At 39.5% G+C, this 13784-nt stretch overlaps 1 protein-coding gene across 22 annotated transcripts in view; it reads left to right on the top strand.

Annotated features, from left to right (window-relative positions):
* Positions 1–13784, top strand: part of MARCHF8 (membrane associated ring-CH-type finger 8) — a 156007-nt gene that overhangs the window by 24316 nt on the left and 117907 nt on the right. For 9 of the 22 annotated variants that reach the window (XR_012417672.1, XR_012417671.1, XM_074001554.1 and 6 more), the window contains one exon: positions 13469–13561. The exons of the other annotated variants lie outside the window; for them this stretch is intronic. The gene's annotated coding sequence lies outside the window, so the exon portion shown is untranslated. The remainder of the gene's footprint in view (positions 1–13468; positions 13562–13784) is intronic. 22 annotated transcript variants of the gene reach the window in all.

Genomic DNA, 13784 nt, shown 5'->3' with positions numbered 1-13784 from the left:
TGATTTTGCTGTTTAAAATGACCCCAAATGTAGGGCTGAGGTGCCACCTAGTGATCCCAAGTGCAAGAGGCTGTGATGTGCCTATGGAGAAAATACATGTATTAGATAAGCTTCACTCAGACAAGAATTGTAGTGCTGTTGGCCATGAGTTTAATATAAGTAAATTAACAATAGATATTAAATGAAGTGTTTTAAACAAAAACACATACAAAACAAGATTAGGTATTGATCAGTTGACTAAGGTAGCAGGACCAGAGGCTTGCAGGGACTTAGTACTATTTTCCCGAGAGCAGTGGTTCCATATTTGGTAACTCAGTGTTCATAATGATTTTATAGAGTATAACTACTATGAATAATGACAATTCACTGTAGTTGGGTTTAGATCTACTAGTTTACTGTTTGTCTTCTGGTGTCCTTTTTTTTTTTTTTTCTGCTACTCTTTTTCTACTTCTTTTTGGGCTAATTGAATGTTTTTTAGTATTCCATTTAATGACTTTTTTTTTTTTTTTTGCAGTTGCATCCTTACCCTTGCCTACTTAGAATTAACATACCACTTCTCATAAAATGTAAGAATTGCAATAACACAGTTCCATTCCCTACCCAGTCATTGTGCTGTTGTTGTCATATATATTTATATTTATTTTTGTATTTATGATGTAGGGTCTTACTCTGTCGCCCAGGCTGGAGTGCAGTGTCACAGTCTTGGCATACTGTATCCTCCGCCTCCTAGGTTCAAGCGATCCTCCCACCTCAGCTTCCTAAGTAACTGGGACTACAGGCATGTGCCACTATGCCTGGTTAATTTTCGTGCTTTTTGTAGAGTTGAGGTTTCACCATGTTGCCCAGGCTAGTCTTGAACTCCTAGGCTCAAGTGATTCACCCCCCGTGGCCTCCTAAAGTGCTGGGATTACAGAGGTGACAACCTACTGTCATATATTTTATGTACACCTACATTATAAGCCCCATGATACAGTGTTATTATTGCTTTCAACAGCCAGTGAGTGTCTTCTAAAGAAATTAAGAGAATAAATTGAAAGATAGTTCTTTACATTTATCCACACATTTAACACTTCCAGTACTTTTTTTTTTTTTTTTTTGGTGGATCCTAATTTTTCTATGTTATCATTTGCTGGGGATTAATTTCCTTAGTTTTTATCAGACCATGTCTTTATTTTGTCTTCACTGTCGAAGGATGTTTTTGCTGCATGTGGAGTTCTGGGCTGATTGTTCTCTTTGAGCATTATAGATGTTGTTACTTTACTTCCTGACTTGTTTTTCCAATTAAAAAAAATCAGTTGGCTGTCGTGTTACTGTTATTGTCGTCGTTGTTATTGTTGTTTATTCTTAGTTACTTTCAAGATTTTTCTCTTTTTGGTTTTCAGCAGTTTATCTACAGTGTGCTCAGGTGTATTTCTATTTGTATTAATCCTACTTAGTGTTCACTGAGTCTTTTGGATTTATAAGTCAGTATTTTTTGTTAAATTTGAGAAGTTTTTGGTTATTGCATCTTCAGATATTTTCTCTGCTAAAGTTTCACTTTCTTCCCCTCCACCTGCATTTCTGATTATATACATGTCATAATGATTGATATTATCTCAGAAGTTTGTGAGAGTTTGTTCATTTTCCTCCAGTCTTTTTTTCTGTTTTTCAGTGTGGATAATTCCTACTGGTTTGTTTTCCAGTTCATTGACTGTGTCATATTCAATCTACTGTTAAGATCATAGAGTGAATTTTTTGTTTTAATTTTCAAGCTTTTCTGATTTTGAATTTATATTTGTTTCTATTTTATACTTTTTTTGTTTTTTTTTTTAAATTTTTTGAGATGGAGTCTTAGTCTGTTGCCCAGGCTGGAGTGCAGTGGCACAGTCGGCTCACTGCAGCTTCCGCCTCCCAGGTTCAAGCGATTCTCCTGCTCAGCCTCCTGAGTAGTTGGGATTATAGGTTCCTGCCACCACATCTGGCTGATTTTTGTATTTTTAGTAGAGACAGCGTTTCACCATGTTGGCCAGGCTGGTTTCGAACTCCTGACCTCAGGCAATCGGCCCACCATGGCCTCTTGAAGTGCTGGGATTACAGGCATGAGCCACCACGCCTGGCCACTTTTTATTTCTTTGCTGAGATTTCATACCTGTTCCCTCATTAAGACCATGTATTGTTAACTTTCTCTTACTTTCAGTGGGTAACAGCTGAAATAAGCCTTATTCTGATATGGTAATTCTCATTTACTTTTGACTGGTGCTTGCTTAACCTTTTTAGTCCTCATTTTAAACTTTTTGTGCTATTCATTGGGTATGTCTTATGTAAATAATATGTAACTGAAGTTTATGTTTTATAAAATAATCTTATTTGTCTTTTAATTGGCAAGTTTAATTCATTTACATAGATTATGATTATTGATATATTTGTAATGAATATTTGCCATTTTACTTTGTGCTGGCTGTTTACACTTTCTGTGCTCCTTTTCTTTTTTGTTCTTTTTAAAAATATAATTAAGATTTTTTCACTTGATTTTTTTCTTATGGTATTTTTCCTCTGTATTGGTTTGGAAGTCTTTTTGTGGTTTATTCTTGAGATATTATCATAGAGTTAAATTAACAAAGCTGAATGAACCTTATCTTAATTGCCTGCCAAGACAAAGACTTTATCATCTCTCACATATGCAGAGGATTGGTTCCAGGACCCTCGTGTATACTACAGCCTGCATATATTCATATCCTGCTGTTGACCCAGCAGAACCTGCCTTTAAGAAAAATCGGGGCTGGGCACAGTGGCTCACAGCTGTAATTCTAGCACTTTGGGAGGCCGAGGCAGGAGGATTGCTTGAGGCCAGGAGCTCGAGACGAGCCTGGACAACAAAGTGAGACAGTGTCTCAACAAAAAATAAAAAAATTAGACAGGTATGGTGGTGCAGGCCTGTAGACCCAGCTACTTGGGAAGCTGAGGCAGTAGGATCGCTTGAGCCCAGGAGTTCGAGGCTGCAGTGAGTTATGATGGTGCCACTGCATTCCAGCCTGGGTGGCAGAGTGAGACTCTGTCTCGGAAGGAAGGGGAAGGAGAGAGGAAGGGAGGGAGGGAGAGAGACTTTCTGTATATATGTGGGTTTTGTATCCCTCATCTGTGTTTGGTTTAAAAAAAAAAAAAGCCCACGTATAAGTCAGCCTGCACAGTGCAAACCCGTATTGTTCAAAAGGTCAACTGTACTTTAATGACCTCCCCTTCCTCATGCCCTTAGCTTAAACACTAATTTTTGAGATTTTAATTTTCTCACTGTTTTTTTTTTTTTTTTCTTTTTGAGACGGAGTCTTGCTCTGTCACCCAGGCTGGAGTGCAGTGGCCGGATCTCAGCTCACTGCAAGCTCCGCCTCCCGGGTTTACGCCATTCTCCTGCCTCAGCCTCCCGAGTAGCTGGGACTACAGGCGCCCGCCACCTCGCCCAGCTAGTTTTTTTTTGTATTTTTTTAGTAGAGACGGGGTTTCACCATGTTAGCCAGGATGGTCTCGATCTCCTGACCTCGTGATCCGCTCGTCTCGGCCTCCCAAAGTGCTGGGATTACAGGCTTGAGCCACCGCGCCCGGCCACTGTTGTTTAAATCCTGTTGCAAACTATTATTATTTTTAGCGTAGGGAATGTTTGCTGACAGGTACTTACGTGTTTAATACTTGAACGTCATTTCATCTGACATCTCAGATCTCCATTCTGAGCTCATTTTCCATTTTTCTACGGTATATTCTTTTGAAGTTTCTTTCTTTTTTTTTTTTTTTTTTTTTGAGACATTGTCTCGCTCTGTCCCCCAGGCTGGAGTGCAGTGGCACGATCTCGGCTCACTGCAACCCCCGCCTCCTGGGTTCACGCCATTCTCCTGCCTCAGCCTCCCAAGTAGCTGGGATTATAGGCGCCCGCCACCACGCCCGGCTGATTTTTTGTATTTTTAGTGGAGATGCGGTTTCACCGTGTTAGCCAGGATGGTTTTGATCTCCTGACCTCGTGATCCACTGGCCTCAGCCTCCCAAAGTGCTGGGATTACAGGCGTGAGCCACCGCGCCCGGCCTGAAGTTTCTTTCTTTTTTTTTTTTTTTTAAATAAACTTATCTAAGCACGAGGTTTCTTTGGTGATCGTCTGCTGGTCATAAACTCTGTTATTTAGCTGGGAATATCTTGATTTCGTCTTTGTTCTTGAAGGATAGTTTTGCTGTGCATATGATGGCACTTGACAAGTTTCCTTGATAGTTCGAAGATAATATTCTACTGTCTGCTGGCTTGTTACTGGTGAGAATTCTATAGTCAGAGCTAATTGTAGTAGTCTGTCTTTGCTCTCTGTGCTTTAAAATATTTTCTTTGGCTTTATTTTGCGATTTACCACAATGCCTATGAGTCTAGGGGTGGATTTCTTTTTGCTTATATTGGTAGGTGTACGTTGTGCTTCTTAAATCTAGATTTGAATCTTGTATCTGTTTTTGAAAATTCTCAGCCCTTACCTCTTCATGTATTGCTTCTCTTCTATTCTCTGTATTGTTTCCCACTAGGACTCAAGTTAGTCATGTATGAGTCCATCTCAGTCTATTCTCAATATCCCTTAATCTCTTTAGTATTTTTTATTTCCCTAACTCTGGGTAATTTCTTCCAATTTGGCATGTAGTTTGGTAATCTGTCTTTAGCTGTGACTAATACGCTGTTTAATTAACTCATTTGGTTTTCATTTTAATACTTAGATTTTTAATTTGTGAAAGCAATGTTTTATTGTTTCAAACTGGCTGTTCTTAGTACTTTGTTGTTTGTTCATTTAAAAATTTCTTTACATAATTTGTTATTTAATAATTTGTTTTGGCTGAGCGTGGTGACTCATGCCTGTAATGCCAGCACTTTGTGAGGCCGAGGTGGGTGGATTACCTGAGGTCAGGAGTTCAAGACCAGCCTGGCCAACATGGTGAAACCCTGTCTCTACTAAAAATACAAAAATTAGGCGAGCGTGGTGGCACACGCTTGTAATCCCAGCTACTTGGGAGGCTGAGGCAGAAGAATTGCTTGAGCCCAGGAGACGGAGGTTGCAGTGAGCCGAGATCATGCCACTGCATTCCATCCTGGCCGACAGAGCCAGACTCTGTCTCAAAAAAAAAAAAAAAAAAAAAAAAGTCTGTTTCATAATTACATTATCTGAAATGGTAGTGAAGGCAGTATCTGGTATTTGTTCTTTCTGCTTGCTCTGGCTCATAGAGATGTACTTCTCTATGTATATGGTAATCTTTTTATTGTAAGCGTATTTTTCCAGATTTGTTTTCGTTCCTTTTTTGACATATTTTGTTATTACCATATTTGAATGCACTAGACAGGTGCCTTGCCATCATAGAGAACTGAAATTCTTTTCCTGTGTATGGAGATGACATGGTTTCATCATAAAGAACTGGGAAGGGACTGTTACCTTTTTCATACTCCTTTTTCTCTTTGCCTAATTTCCCTTGCATATTTAAATATATCTTATCCTTGTATGTATCTTATACGAGGCTTTTTTGATTTTAAGGAACAGAAACTCACATCAGTGTTCTTTAAGAATAAAGCGTTTATTTTCAGATTACAAGGAAACTGGAGCTGAATAGCTGTCAGGATCCAACACAGTTTTAGGGAACAGCTGCACTTACTGCTCATTGCATTTCTGCTGTTCTCTTCATGTCTGCTACACTCTTTCTACGAGGCCAGATGCTGGGTCTGACCCGCAGACCCTGGCTGAACGATGGATGAAAAATGCACTCACACGCAGGTATCCAGTGAAAGAACGGGCTAGGGGAGCGGGCTAGGGGACTGGGCCCCCGAGAAGGGTGCTGTAAAAAGTCAGCAACCTCGGCTGTGGCGGGCTGGCATTGCGGGCATTTATTCAGCGCAGATTTAATAACAGTGGCTTTGAGTCAACACACTTGTGGGTAATCAACATGGTCGCCCTCCCTGGAGAGAGCAGTCCTGTGTGAGGATGATTAAAGGCCAGGTTCTGAGGCCTAAGTAAACTAACTTATCTGAATCAGTTTATTTACATCCCCTTGTTGTCTAACCTAAGCTTTCAGGCACTAGATAAGAGAGTCTGGCTGCCTTCAGCCAAATCCTTTTCCAAAGCTTTTGTAAAACCTCCTGGCCTTCCAAGAAAGTTTGCATCTTTCTACAATTGTTCCTACCACTCTGACCTGTCTTCTACAACCAGAAGGCTTCCTCATGTTCACATTATTTTTTCTCTATTTCATATCTCGTTTTTCTGGTTCTCAGCTCCCTCTCACCTCATCCTTGCTTGTGAATATTTGAGGATCTTCCTTCACTCCATGTATTCTTTCAGCTTCACCTCCCTTTTAGTGCCTAATTTGCCAGCTTGCCTAACTAGCCTCTTCCCCAGCCAACAGATTGGCTATCCTTGGAGCAGCTGCCTGTCTCTGTGTTGAGGGGAGGAAGGATTCTGTGTTCATATCTCACTGCCAAGGCCCCCTCCCTTGGAAGGGTGCTGTGATGTATACTTAGGGTGTATACTTCTAAGGTATTTAAAATTATTTTTGAAGCCACAAAGGTTATAAAAATAAAAGGCCTCTAACTTAGAAAATGAATGACCCAGTTGCAGAAAGATGTTTGGTGAATTAAAAATTTTTATACCATTCATTCTTGTGTGAAAACCATTATGAGTCTAATGCACACTTGGAATTTTTTTTTGTTTATGGGTTTCTAGCCAAGAAGGAAATGCAGGTTTCCAGTTATATTTATGGAGGTTTTAATCTCAAAGATTTAATGTTCATGTTTATTGAAATATCAGTATACATAAGAGCATCTTCAATTAAATGAAAACAAATTCTTATGTGTATGAGTTAGTAATAGAAGAAACGGCCAATGAAACCCCATGTCTACTAAAAAATACAAAAATTAGCTGGACGTGGTGGCGCATGCCTATAATCTCAGCTACTCAGGAGGCTGAGGCCGGAGAATCGCTTGAACCTGGGAGGCAGAGGTTGCAGTGAGCCGAGATTGTGTCACTGCCGTCCAGCCTGGGCAACAGAGTGAGACTCCATCTCAAAAAAAAAAAAAAAAAAAAAAAAAAAGGGCCTTAGGGACCATTATATTTCTTAAAAATTCATTATATTGTGTTCTGTATTATAAAGTCAGATCAAAAAATTATAGCACATTTGTGATGGTAGACACTTAACTGTCATCTATATACATAGCACTGTATAGTTTACAAGTGATTTTCACATTTGTTATGGCATTCATTCTTACCCAGAGCCCTGAGTTGAAAAGCATACAGGCAGGTTAAATTTACAGTATGTTTACTGACTTCTAATTTCTGGATGATGACAGGGCTAAAGTTATCCATTCCTTTCCTAAAATTCATATTCCTCCTGAATAATTGAAATTGGCCTAAATTACTACATTTTAAACTATACCTTTTCTTTTTTTAAAGATGTATTTACTTGGAATATTACTCGGTTTAAAAGGCAAGAATTGTCAAAGCACAAGTGGAACTTTATTATAAATTCTATATTAAATTTTTCTGATTTTACTACATATTTCTTCCCTTTAGGCCTCGATGTGTTCTATTTTATTCAAAATAGAAGTTTGATTTGTGGTACTACATAATTATAAAAAAAATCAGTTAATATTGAAAAGGTGAAAGATCGTTTGTACTTCTACTCCCATTTTCTCTCCGCGTGCTCTCCGGTCTGACCGTTAGTAGCTGGGTGTTACACATAGATATACATATGTGTATTTGTATGTGCACACAGCCTGCTAGTGCTGGAGGCAGAACTGAGAGCCACCACCTTGTGCCTGGCACCGGAAGTGCAGCCACTGTTGTAGTGCAAAGGTCATTGTGTTGATAGGGCAACTGTCATGGCTGTGGCCATCAGGATGTTCCTTATTACCCATGCTGCTGTCAGTCCTGTGTCTAACAGCTGCTGCTTTCCATGCTGCTGATTCCTTGAAGTTTTACTGTTCTTCAGAGCCTGTTGAGAATGTCTTTAATTTGATTGTTTTTCTTAGAATGAATCACACAATACCACTCTGTCATCCCTTGCTTTTATGTAGGATAGTGTGAATGACAGATACCATGTTGTCCTCCAAGCCACTACTCTGTTCTCATGGTCTGTGGCTTTCTTTAGATTAAACTTGGACTCTTGCTGTAGAATGAGTGTCCATTCCCCAAGATCCCTGCCCCCCTGGAGATTTCTAGGTGCTTTTGGTTAACAGGTCGTTGTCTGCCTTGACCCTGCTAGTATCCTCAGTCATGTACAAAATCTCTGTCTTTCCTGGAGTTGTCCCAGTGCAGACTCAGGCTGGGAGTCATGCTTCTGAAGAATAATGTATGAAAGTGATTTTTGAAAAAGAAGTGATTGACTAAGAGTTCATAAGATAATTAGAACTCTAGTAACACATTGAAAAATATCAGTGATCACTGGTCACTGATACTGATCACTGATATTTCTTACATAATATACTAAGTTACTACCAAATTTATAGCCAAGTCATTTTTTTTGTAGACCTGCATAAGCATATTTAACTAAAAGTCTGTTGAATTCGAGATTTGCATATTGCTTCTCTAGGTACCTGACCTAAGGCCCCTATTAATTTGATTCTATGTGCTTACCAGAGGCCTTTCCATCATTGTTATGGGGCTGCCTAAGCAGTGATAAGCCTTTGTTAAATGCAGACATGGAATGAGTCATTCTGCAGCCCATGCAGCCTCCTCTTAGCTGTGGGCCTGCCTCTTCCTGTCTTGGTTGCTCACTTCCATTTAGAGTGACCCTGAAACCACATTCCAGCCCTGTCTTCCTTTCCTCGGCACAGGAGGTCATATGGTCTTCTGTTTACAGTCAGACTTCAGACCTTTCCTATTTTCTTTAAGGACTGGTTGTTTTCCATTTGATGTTATTGTGCTGGTGATCCACAATGTATATTGTCAGAAAATAATACTTTGAATGCTTGTGGTAGCTAGAGGTCTGTGTAGGATAGAGTAGACAATGGGTAGGAAGTATTAAGAATAAACACCTTTTGGGCCAGGCGTGGTGTCTCACACCTGTAATCCAAGCACTTTGGGAGGCCGGCGTGGGTGGATCACCTGAGGTCAGGAGTTCAAGACCAGCCTGGCCAACATGGCGAAACCCCATCTCTACTAAAAATAGAAAAATTAACTGGGTGTGGTGGCACACACCTGTAATCTCAGCTACTCGGGAGGCTGAAGCAAGGAGAATTGCTTGAACCCGGGAGGTGGAGGTTGCAGTGAGCTGAGATTGTGCCATTGCACTCTAGCCCAGGCATCAAGAGTGAAACTCAGTCTCAGAAAAAAAAAGAATAAGCACCTTTTGTTGTTTAATGGTTATAGTTTTAGTTTTGCAAGATGAAAAAAATTCTGGATATCTGTCTCACAATGTTGAATGCTGTACACTTACAGATAGTTAATTTGATAAATGTTATGTTTTGTGTTTTTTACCACAAGAAAAAACAAGCATTTTTTTTATGGAACATAGACTTAAAAGCTTAAGTACAGGGTTTTGGATTTTTTATCTTTTTAATACTTGGTTCTATTTACTCATCCTTTACTACAAATTGGATCAATAGATTAGGGTTTTGGAAAGTTTAGCAGAGTAGAGAAGTATAGCAAACAGAATTCATTCATTTAACATTTATTGAGCACTTCCTGTGTAGCAGGCCCTGTGCTTTTAGTTGATAATTCAGAGAAATAAGGGACATGACCCCCAGATGCTTCTTGCAGAAAGAACTGGAGAAGCCATTTGTACTTAAAGCAGGAAATCCTGAAAAATTTTGTATGCCATTACCATTTTATTATTAAAGCATACAGACGTACAGTCATACATCAAAGTTTCAAAACTTTTATTATGGAGAGTTTAAAACATACACAGAAGTAAAGGAGGAATACAGTGAATCGCCTTGTGCCTGTCACTAGCTGGCATCCACTCATAGCCTCTTTTGTTTCTTTATATTCCTCTCCCAGTCCATTTTTGAGGGTACATTCTTGTTCTTTTCATTTTATCTGTAAATATGTTAGTACTTTCAGTGAAAGATAAGGGCTGTTTTTCTTAGAACAAATCACACAATACCACTATCATCCCAGAGTTATTTCACAATTTTGTGTATGTGTTTGTGTGCACTGTGATTTTTTGCATCAGGATCTAAACAAGATCTACACATTACATTCAGTTGATAGGTTTTCTTTAATATCTTTTAAGCTATAGGTTTTCCTTATTTTCTTTTTTCTTTTTTTTTTTTTTGAGACGGAGTCTCGCTCTGTCGCCCAGGCTGGAGTGCAGTGGCAGGATCTCAGCTCACAGCAAGCTCCGCCTCCCGGGTTCATGCCATTCTCCTGCCTCAGCCTCCCGAGTAACTGGGACTACAGGCGCCGCCACCTCACCTGGCTAGTTTTTTGTATTTTTTAGTAGAGACGGGGTTTCACCATGTTAGCCAGGATGGTCTTGATCTCCTGACCTCGTGATCCACCCGTCTCGGCCTCCCAAAGTGCTGGGATTACAGGCTTGAGCCACCGCGCCCGGCCTCCTTATTTTCTTTGTTCTTGAAATGTTATTTACTGAAAAAATCATGTCGTTTATCTTGTGTGCTTGCTCATACTATTATATATGAATTTTGCGGAATGACTTTTTTGCTTTGAAACAGTGGTGACCACTTATTCTTCACTTGGATCCATTATTTAATCATGGGCATGCAAGATGTTGCAATTCTTGATGTTGCATCATTCCTTTTTCATTTATTTGCTGGAATACTACTACAGAGAAGTTTCTTTTTACAAACTATTCAGTTACCCAGAGGTATAACTTATACAGGGAAGTCAGGTTAAATGAGTGACTCTTTCTCTTTACTTATAACTCTTGGAGGGTCCCTAGCATTTCCAAAAATGGCCAGTGTTTTTTCCTTTATTTAAAAAAATATCATTATAAACAGATGCTCTTTTCTTTTTGAGACAGGGTCTTGCAATGTCCCTCATGCTGGAGTGCAGTGGTGTAATCATGGCTCATTGCAGCCTCAACCTCCTGGGCTCAAGTGATTCTCTTTCCTCAGCCTCCCAAGTAGCTGGGACCACAGGCATGCACCACCAAACACAGCTAATTAAAAAAGAAATCATTTTAGGAGAGATGGAATTTCACTATGTTGCCTCTAGGCTGGTCTTACACTTCTGGCCTCAAGAGATTTTCCCACCTCGGCCTCCCAAAGTACTGAGATTACAGGTGTGAGTCATCACGCCCTGCCAACATGTGAATTTAATATGTTTGATGATTTCTTAAGTTCATTGCAGTTATTCTTTAATGAGTTAATTAAATTAATTAATGACAGAGTCTCACTATGTTGCCCAGGCTGGTCTCAAGTGATCCTCTCTCCTTACCCTCCCTGGTAGCTGGGACTATAAGGCACAAACCAGTGTACCCAGCCGCAGGCCGCAGTTGTTCTTATTAATGATCAAATAGTCCCGTTTTTTTTTGAGACCGAATTTCGCTCTTGTTGCTCAGACTGGAGTGCAATGGCATGATCTCAGCTCACTGCAACCTCTACCTCCCAGGTTCAATCAATTCTCCTCCCTCAGCCTCCTGAGTAGCTGGGATTACAGGCATGCACTACCATGCCCACCTAATTTTGTATTTTGTATTTTTTTTTTTTTTTGAGACAGAGTCTTACTCTGTTGCCCAGGCTGGAATGCAGTGGCGCAGTCTCGGCTCACTGCAGCCTCCACCTCTGGGTTGAAGCGATTCTCTTGCCTCAGCCTCCCAAGTAGCTGGGACAACAGGCACGCACCACCACGCCTGGCTAATTTTTGTATTTTTAATAGATACAGGGTTTCATCACGTTGGCCAGGCTGGTCTTGAATGTCTGACCTCAGACAATCCACCCACCTTGGCCTTCCAGAGTACTGGGATTACAGGCATGGGCCCTAATTTTGTATTTTTACTAGAGATGGGGTTTCTCCATTTTGGTCAGGCTGGTCTCGAATTCCTGACCTCAGGTGATTCACCTGCCTTGGCCTCCCAAAGAGCTGAGATTACAGGCATGTGCCACTGCACCTGGCCCAAATTGTCCCTTCTTTGGCCAACGGGAGTGCCTTTACATTAGCTCCTGGGTCGTTTTGGCATGAGTGCCTCTGATGGCTTCTTGCTTTCTTGTGTGACAAGATGTCCAGGTTCATCTTGTACATTAACAGCCATAGATCTGGAATTATCCCTTTCTTCAACCAGCTCTGGTTCCTTTCAGAGGGAAATTGTATTTAGTGACCACAGTCTGGAAACTACAGATTGGTTGTTATTTCTAGGCCTTTTCAGAGGATGGGGCTAGGAAATACGTTGTTTTTAAGGTAAAATATTTTATGAGTTTCATACTGATTTTTCCAGTATAAACTTAGGAATAGATGATTTTGTTGAATTTCTTTAATTTTATATTTGTCTCATGCTAAAAATTTTGGTTCTAAATCGTATTGATACCATTACTTATCAGTGTTACTACTAACAATATGATTACTGAAAATAGTTTAAGAATTAAAAGCACTTTCCCAAATTCTTTTCATTTTTAGGATAGGTTCCTCTAGGGATGTCTGGTAAAACTATTTTAAGTCATTTGAAGTAATTCCTTTTTGTATGATTGTACCACTAATTCAATAAATATTTAGGTTCATTTCATGTTGCTCTTGAATTTTAGAGATGATAGTTTTTCAATTATTTTTTAAACAAGTAATTATGGAAAACATGTACATGGTTCCAGAGCTAAATGTGTAAAACAAGGCAGAATCAGAAAAGTCTAGCTCTGATTGTGGTTCCCTCTATTTTTCTTCCCTACGTTCCATTTAAAACATATGAGCAAGAGTGTGTGTGTGTGTGCGCGTGCGCACATCCATGCATGTGCACACACATATAGTTTCTGCCTCCTAATCCCATCTTAGGTGAATGGTAGCTCACTACATATAATTTTCTTCTTGCTTTTTTGTCTTCCTATTATTTCCTGCTGATTACTCCATAGAAGTATATAGGGGCATTCTTTATGCCTTTTTTCTATTTCATTGTGTGAATTTACCATAGTTTATTGTCAGTCCCATATTAATGGACATTTGGATTGTCTTTAGTGTCTTGCTGTTAGAAACAGTGCTGCAGTGAATACCTTGTACATACATACTTAATTTTGTTGTTGTTTTTTAGAGGGATATTTCAGTTTTAAATAAAACAACTTGACTTCAGGAGGTATTCAAGTGTAATGTTACTGCTACTGATGGATTGTTCTGGGAATAGTGGAGGATGCGAAAGGCCAGTCTTGTAATCTAGGGTAGTAATCTTTCTTTGAGTATTATGGGTTCTCTCAGTTCTGTATTATTGTTAAAAGCCACATTTATAGAGTAGCTTTTGTGTTTTCTAGTTTCACTCTGTTTAAGACTTCAGGAACGTTTGAAGCAATCGGAGCATAGAATTCTATCTTTTTTTTTTTAATTAAAAATTTTTTTTGTAGAGATGGGGTCTTGCTGTGTTGCTCAGACTGGTCTCAAACTCCTGGCCTGAAGTGATCCTTCTGCCTCAGCTTCCCAAAGCACTGGGATTACAGGTATGAGCCACTGCACCTGGCCAGAATTCTGGTATTTTAGAATTGTTTTCTAGTCTTTTATAGTTGTTTTATATATACTCAATTTGTCAAAAAATTTTAAGGAAAGTAATATGTGCCTGTATGGATGCTTTCCAAAGTATTCAACTTAGGTTTTATAGAAATAGTAGCTTCTTACTTTTGTAACCACATTTTTGTCCATTTGTGATCAGTTTATATAGTATTC

This window comes from Macaca fascicularis, chromosome 9 (genome assembly GCF_037993035.2).
Source record: "Macaca fascicularis isolate 582-1 chromosome 9, T2T-MFA8v1.1".
In the NCBI taxonomy this organism is placed as follows: domain Eukaryota; kingdom Metazoa; phylum Chordata; class Mammalia; order Primates; family Cercopithecidae; genus Macaca; species Macaca fascicularis.
The sequence above is the reverse complement of the archived record's forward strand: the minus strand, read 5'-3'. Positions and strand labels throughout refer to the sequence as shown.